At 45.2% G+C, this 7785-nt stretch overlaps 1 pseudogene; it reads left to right on the plus strand.

Annotated features, from left to right (window-relative positions):
- Positions 1-1921: 1921 nt before the first annotated feature.
- On the plus strand, positions 1922-2447 carry LOC101979587 (annotated as a pseudogene).
- The last annotated feature ends 5338 nt before the right edge of the window (positions 2448-7785 follow it).

Raw genomic sequence — 7785 nt, forward strand, 5'->3', positions numbered from 1 at the left:
TTTTTGGTGGTGTGTGCATGTGTTGCTAAAGTCCTGCTAAGTCCATATAATGTTACTTGTATGTAAATGTTGTCAGCGTTGGCTAATTTGATATTGGATATATCAAATTGGATATATCCACCTGCCCCCTTTAAGATTCACATCTTGTGGGGCTCCTAGATACACGTGCACACTCTAGGCCTCTCTCCTTCTAATCTGTTCCCAATTTACTTCCACAGACCTAGCATGCAATGCTAAGAAGAAACTTGAACTTCTGTGGTTAGGGCTGAAAGTGTTTGGTGACTGTGCTCACGCCATCATTATAGATGCTCAGCAAGCATGGCAGCACAGACTTGCATATGGCTCAGTGTTCTATTATTGCTCCCTTGAAATCCCTGCAAGCTGGAACATGGTATCTCCTGCTTTTGTCTTTCCCTGGGTCCTACAATTACCGATCCGTTTTGTTCACATTTGATCACTGTAAAAGACCTTTTGTGATAGTCGATCTTTAAAAGACTTTTAAATTTACACTGATTTTGTATGGGTTTGTGTGCCTGTGCATGTGCCACGGTATGCTGAAGTCAGAAAACAACCTACAGGAATCATTTCTCTCTTTGTAGGTGGCAGGGATTGAACTCAGGGAGTTGAGCTTGGTGGCAAGCCTGTTTACTGGTTGAGCATTCTCAAAGGCCAAATAGTCTGGATTATCAGTTTGTCAAGATCTGGAATTAATGAATAGACACACCTCGGGCTGATCTGTGAAGGCATTTCTAGAAAAGGTTAACTGAACTGAGGGGAAAGACCCTTCCCCCTAGAATGAATGGGTGGTACCTTTTATGTCAGCCCAGATATGAAGAAATCAGAAGAGAGTGCAATGTGGTTTACATGCTTCTGAGTCTTGCTGGTGAATGCATCTTTATCTTAGCAGCTGCTATATTCTTACAGAAGACTTCAAATTCTTGGCCCTTAAATGTAAACTTAAGACCAAAGACACCCCAAGTTCTTCTAGGCCTTCTGTAGCGGAATGGGTCTGTTGAGGTATCCAACTCAGCATCTATGACCTCTATTGTTTGCCTACCCAGTCCAGATAGATTCTTCTCTTATAGGATCACATTTTATCAGTCCTGTTACTCTGCAGACTCTGCCTTGCACACCTCTCCTCCTTCAGAGCATGTCTGTCTCCACGGCTCTCCTTCATCCGTAACTTTTAGGCTGGTCAGCCTTAGCCAGCTTGGCCCCTGCTTCCTAGTGAGACTTTTGCTCCAACAAGCCGGCAGAAACCAGTGTCCCTGGGGGAGAAGTGAAGGAGGAAAGCCGAGGAAGCCGGAGAGTGGGAGAAGAGCCCCTGCAAAATTACCCTCTGCTCACAGGCCAATTCCAAGGACTCCAGCAGCAGAGAGAATTGCTGGCAGAAGCCTGTTCCCACCACTTTAAAATTAAGAAGATTCCTGAGCAGGGAAACACTCATATTATTGGTTTCTGTCACGCTGTGAGCAAATTCATGAGCAGCTGTAGGATGTTCACTAGTAGAGGCCTTGGCACAGGAGAAAATGTGAAGGAAAGAGAGGGATAATTGGGTCTTGAAGGTGAGAAGCTTCTGGAAGCGTAGGTCAGGATCAGGCACTAGTGTGTTACTAACTAGGGTAGTTGGAAGGCGGAGTTGGATTAGCGGGGAACTGAGGCAGGGGAGCTGTTAAGGCTTTTTGTTTGTTTGCTTGTTTTGTCTTCACAGTTTTGCCGGACTGTGAGCATGAGAGTCATGTCTCTGCATGGTGGGTTTGTATAAATTTCCTGTGACTTCCATAAGTGACCATAAGCTGAGTGACTCCAAATGAAAGACCATTGTCCTCACAGCTCTGCAGCGTGGCCGTCTGAAATATTCACCGTGTCACAGGCTTGGTCCCTTCTGAAGACCCCTACGAAAGAACACATTCTGGTTTTCTCTTCCGGTCGCAGGCGCTTCGGGAGCCGCCGATTACCGTCCAGCCATGGCCAAGTCCAAGAACCACACCACACACAACCAGTCCCAGAAATGGCACAGAAACGGCATCAAGAAACCCGGGTCACAAAGATACGAATCTCTCAAGGGGGTTGACCCCAAGTTCCTGAGGAACATGCGCTTTGCCAAGAAGCATAACAAGAAAGGCCTGAAGAAGATGCAGGCAAAGAATGCAAAGGCCGTGAGTGCACGTGCGGAGGCCATCAAGGCCCTGAGTGCACGTGCGGAGGCCATCAAGGCCCTGGTGAAGCCCCAGGTGGTGAAGCCCAAGGTGCCAAAGGGCCCCAGCCGCAAACTCACCTGTCTCGCTTTCTTTATTGCTCACCCCAAGCTTGGGAAGCGGATTAGAACCTACATGGCCAGGGGTCGTAGGCTCCAAAAAACAAAGCCCAAGGTTCAAGCCAAGGCAGAGGCCTCAGCTGCAGCTCAGGCTCCCAGAAGTGCCCAGGCCCCTGTGAAGGCCCCATAAAAAATGTCGCAGTCTGCCAGTGTGAAGACAGATGGACTGGTGTGAACACCTACACAGTATTTGCAGATGTTCAGGACCTTATGCTGTTTTTACAAATAAACTTGAGGCAAGTTCTGTTAAAAAAAAAAAGAACACATTCTGTGACTGTCTTTATCTGATGATGGTTTTCTGGCAACTTTTGATGTTCCTTGGCTTGTAGACATGTCACTCTGTTTCTGCAGCTCTGAACATCTCTGTGAGAGAAGTCTTCCTCTCCTTCTAGGGACCTGGATTGCTGGATTGATGGCTCACTCTAAGCGTGAGATGGCCTCAGTTCTAGAGCCCACCTTGGTGACAATTGTGACGCTTGCTCCATATTTTCAACCTGACCAAAAGACATGCCAGGGAGTAATAAAGCTCCTTGTTTGGTGTATCTGGGAAGATGTTGCCAGAGATGTGGGACAGCAACAAAGGAAGAAAGCCCCATCTGGAATGTGTGTGGCACCCGCCAATTGGCTGAGGGCCCAAAGAGAATAAAATTGGTGAAAGAGAAAGCTGGGGAGATGGCTCATCTGTTTTTCTGGTTTTGAAGCTTCCAGTCTTGTGAATTAAGAGGTTACTGGGTTCTCAAATTCCCAGCATGTAATCAGCTATTGTTGAACTATATAACCTTCTATGGTATTACTTAATCCAACAGAACACACACACCACACTTAGTTGGCTCTGTTCTGTTCTCCTGGAAAACCCTAACTAATATAACAACTGCAAAGACCCAAATTCCAAACAAGGCAATGGGGGTTGGAACCTGGTATATCATTTTGGGGTCACAAATCAATCCATTCCAGGGTCTTCACATTTTCAATTTATGTTTGACTTTTGTTCTTGCTTACCTTCAGTTTTTGAACTGTGGGTGTCCCCTTGATAGAATTCCTGAAGTCTTGAAAACCATTATTAAAGCATAATAGCAACCCCTCTGCAGATCCAAGGAATTCTACAAGTATGTGCCCCAGGAGGCTGCAGGATCTGTGAGCAGCCCCAGAGAATGGGACTGGAACAATGGTGAATGCCTTTGATGGCTCCTCAGCAGAGCCGCAGTGAGAGCCAAGCCCTGCGCATTCAGCATCCTGTGCCCTGGAGTCACAGCACAGAAATGTGCTTGCCATCTGGAAACGGAAGTGGAGTTGTAACAGAAATGTGGCGTTGGGAGCTTTGCATCAGAGCTAATGACTTGCTGAAAATTTTGGGAAAAAAAATCTAACAATATTGATGAATAAAGTCTGTAATGGAGGGATCTCATTCATTTCATCCCTCTCTTACCATGCGTGGGGAGTGCATGGCAAATTATATAAAATAACATCACAGATCGAACCCCTAACCACTAGTGAAGCTACCCTGGGATACTGGGCACTCAATTTTGTTGTCAGTGCTGCAGAAGGAGCCAGCAAGCCTCATGCCACCATGCTGCATTCCAAGTCCTGAGTTCAACGGTTCAGACAGGGAAGATCAAATAAAAGGTTAGGGTTTTTCCTCCCTGTTCTTTGCCAACTTGGGTCATTCCTCTTCAAGTATCAGTGTGGGCTGGAGTAGTCCGCAGATTGAGGGTGACATTTCTCTCCCAGTGGCAGGCTTCTTTTTAGGGTGCCAGGTAACCTCCCATCTCCTTCTTTTATGTTCAGAAAAATCCAAACAGCCCATTGAGGCTCATTTACCTTAGCAGTATCGCAGGATCAGTGCTATTGCCATGTTTTACTGTGAGATGTTTTCATGGAAAAACTAGGGACACAAATAAGGGGAGATAAATACCAGACGACATGTCACAAGGCTACAATTCTGTGCCACCATCGCAGAGGGCACAGACATGCACCAGACGACATGTCACAAGGCTACAATTCTGTGCCACCATCGCAGAGGGCACAGACATGCACCAGACGACATGTCACAAGGCTACAATTCTGTGCTACCATCGCATGGAGAGCACATACATGCACCAGACGACATGTCACAAGGCTACAATTCTGTGCCACTATTGCAGAGGGCACAGACATGCACCAGACGACATGTCACAAGGCTACAATTCTGTGCCACCATCGCATGGAGCGCACATACATGCACCAGATGCTATGTCACAAGGCTAAAATTCTGTGCCACCATCGCATGGAGAGCACATACATGCACTAGATACAAGCAATATAAACCCTGACTGTGGGACTTTCAGATGATAGACCCCACAGCTCAAATCATCTGTATTGCATTAGAGGAAAGGACACTTGAATCTCCACCTTATACTTGGGGATAAAATTAATAGTAAACACATCAAAGATATAAAATTTAAAAATCAAAGCAAACACACATATTTTTAAAGAAAACATGAGGATATTAATTAATCTGCCCTAAGTGTTTTTACATGAAGAAATGATCATTAGCAAATTCAAAGGGAAATAATACACTAGGGAAATATGTAACTCACATTACAGGCAAAAATTAATTCTGCTCCCCCATCCACTTTTACAGAAAAAAGAACTATGACCCAGTAGAGAAATACACAAAAGTTGAGAAAGAAGACAACTAACCACAGAGGAGCAGACAATCAAAGGGTGCTCACTGCATGCACAGAGGAATTCAGTCTTAAAGGTACAATTCAAGGGGCTGGAGAGATGGCTTAATGGTTAAAAGCACAAGCAGCTCTTCCAGAGGACCCGGGTTCTATTCCCAACACCCACCTAGTAGCTCCCAAGTGTCTGTAACTCCAATTCCAGGGGACCTGACACCCTCACAACAGATATATGTGCAGGTAAAATACCAAATGCACAATAAAGTAGGAAGTAAGTAAGACAGCTTTTTTAAAGTACAATTCAATTATACTTGTAAAAGAAGTTTATTTTTAAAAACCATCCAAGCATCTAGCTTTACTTATGGGATCAGGCAGGTACCATGTGTACTTTGTACAGTGGGCTGACCTCGGAGGGGAGCGCCTTCCTTGCACCTGGGGGTCCTGTAACCTTCACAGGCAGTGTGAACTATGGCCCAGAGAAGTCACGTGTCTACCGTCCTTCTCAGTATCTCACAAGTGCAGGCCAGCCAGAGAGGTGCAGAACTGCCTTTTATTCTGCTGTGCTGCCCCAGGGCGGAAAGACCTCCTGAGGTCAAACAAAGGAACAATGCAAAATATTGGCATTAGCCTTGAGAAAATGAACAACATTAAAGGGGGGAAGTGGACCGAGCAAGTCTAATTAATGCTTGCAGAAGTATTTCCCAAGCTTTGGTTTTTCCAAATGAGAAAAAGACTTACTGGGTTTTCAATAGACAGGAGGTTAAAAGTGATTTTTTGAAAATGTTACTGGAATCATAGCCTATGTCCTCACAAGCCGGGTCAGTCACCCCATCCTCAATGAGCAAATTAAAGGAACAAAATCAATGGTGGAAGCAGAAAACAGTGATTTACTCAGTGTGGCCACGTAGAAAGACAGAGATCTAGTAAATGCCACCTCACCCCCAAGTCCCTCTTCAGGATCTTAACATGAGAGTCAGTCAGGTCTAAACAGAAGACAAAGTACATGTGCAGTTTAGCAGTCTGGCCAAGGTATGGGCCTGTCCAACACGGTCTAGGCTCCCTATCTCTCCTACAAGGCCAACAGATAAACTGGACACTTTCTCCAGCAGTCAATTCACCCTCTAGCAGATAAGTTCCTTTAGAAGATGCCTCCAGCACTTTAGACCTTCTCCAGTAGATGCCCAAGGGGATTCTTGAAGTCTACTGTTTTATTAGTCTGATAGCCAAAGAGAGGGGCACAAGCACCATTTGATTATATTAGTTGTTCCTAGGGAAGCCAGTTACAATATATATCCCTGGGATTACATTTTTTTCTAATGTGCAATAGGACTTTTTTACTTTAAGAAAATCTTTTCTTTGCTGCTTACTTAATGCAAACACGATTTCTGAGTATTGCCAAGGTGAAGAACAAGAGGGCACGAGCAGGACACGGTCAGTCACTGTAGTCCACGTCTCACTGTCTGTTCTTTATATTTTGGTTGTTTGATTTGTTTTGTATAGGGCTTCTCTGTGTAATCCCAGCTGCCCTGGAACTCATTTTGTAGACCAGACTGACCTTGAACTCACAGAACTTTGCCTGCTTCTGCCTCTGAGTGCTGGGATTAAAGGTGTGCGCCACCACCACCCGGCCATTAGTATGTGTATGAATGTTTGCCTGCTTGTATATATGTATAATGTCTGCCTGCCGGGTGCCCCTGAAGGCCAGAAAAGGGCATTGGATCCCCTAGCTGGATTTATAGAGAGTTGTGAACTCCCAGGTGGGGGCTGGGAACCGAACCCTGGTCCTGTAAGAGCAACCAGTGCTCTTAACTGCTGAGCCATCTTTCTACCCACCCACCCCTTATGTTTAACAATAACAATTGGTCAGATCAATTGTGCTGCAACTCCATCTGAACTGTTTCTATCATTGAGCTTGACAGTCACAGGATATATTGCAAGTTTCAATTTGCTTACATACATTTGTTACAAAGAATGATGAAGAGATTTAAAAATAAATAAGGCTTTTAAGCATTTGGGTAGATTATGCCAGGGATGATATTCCTGCAGGGGAAAGAGAAGAAAATGAGGTCTGTGTGCAGCAAGTATAAAATGCCTTGTCAAGGAGAATAACTTGCTGACCTAGTTTAAAGATAATAATGGTAGATGTAGAATGGCCATTTGAGCACACTCTAAAGAGTGATGTAAGAAGCTTTAAAAATGTCTACTTATTACATGCTGGAAATTATACATCTAGTTGAAGTAACTGTTTATAGCTGCAAAGAGAAAACCAGGTTTTCAATTTTTTGGAGGAAGACATAACCAAGTAATTGGAACTATTGCCCTAGGGAACAGCTGGCCAACCAATTAGGAAATGAAGACCTCATCCTTCCAAGTCTTTCTCAATGATGGAGTGACAAAAGGAAGTAAACCCTACTCTGCCTTCTTGGCCTAAGTAGGCAGGTCCAATCTAGGCAGACTGCCTGGAAGGAGTGAGTCATGATGGCCTTGGCAGAAGCAGCGGAGCAATAAAGAACACAGGGAGTCACAGTCCAGCCTCTCAGGAATGCAGGAAAAGCCCCAAGCCATGACCTACTCCCTGCCACGTCCCCATGGGTTGTGCAAGCTTCCGAAACCTCCCTCTGTCCTTCCACCTTGTATTCCCTCAAATCTCCTGCCTTTACATCCTCATCTGACTGTCTCCTGAGAACTTGCCTAGTCCCTCCTGTCTGAGATGTCAGCAAACACTGCTCGGAGTTGGTGCAGGGGCATGCCGCTGGTACTGAAGATGAATGGCTGCTGTGTTGCTCTTGTCTAGTGCTGTGGAGACAG

Source organism: Microtus ochrogaster, chromosome 19, assembly GCF_000317375.1.
Source record: "Microtus ochrogaster isolate Prairie Vole_2 chromosome 19, MicOch1.0, whole genome shotgun sequence".
Lineage (NCBI taxonomy): Eukaryota > Metazoa > Chordata > Mammalia > Rodentia > Cricetidae > Microtus > Microtus ochrogaster.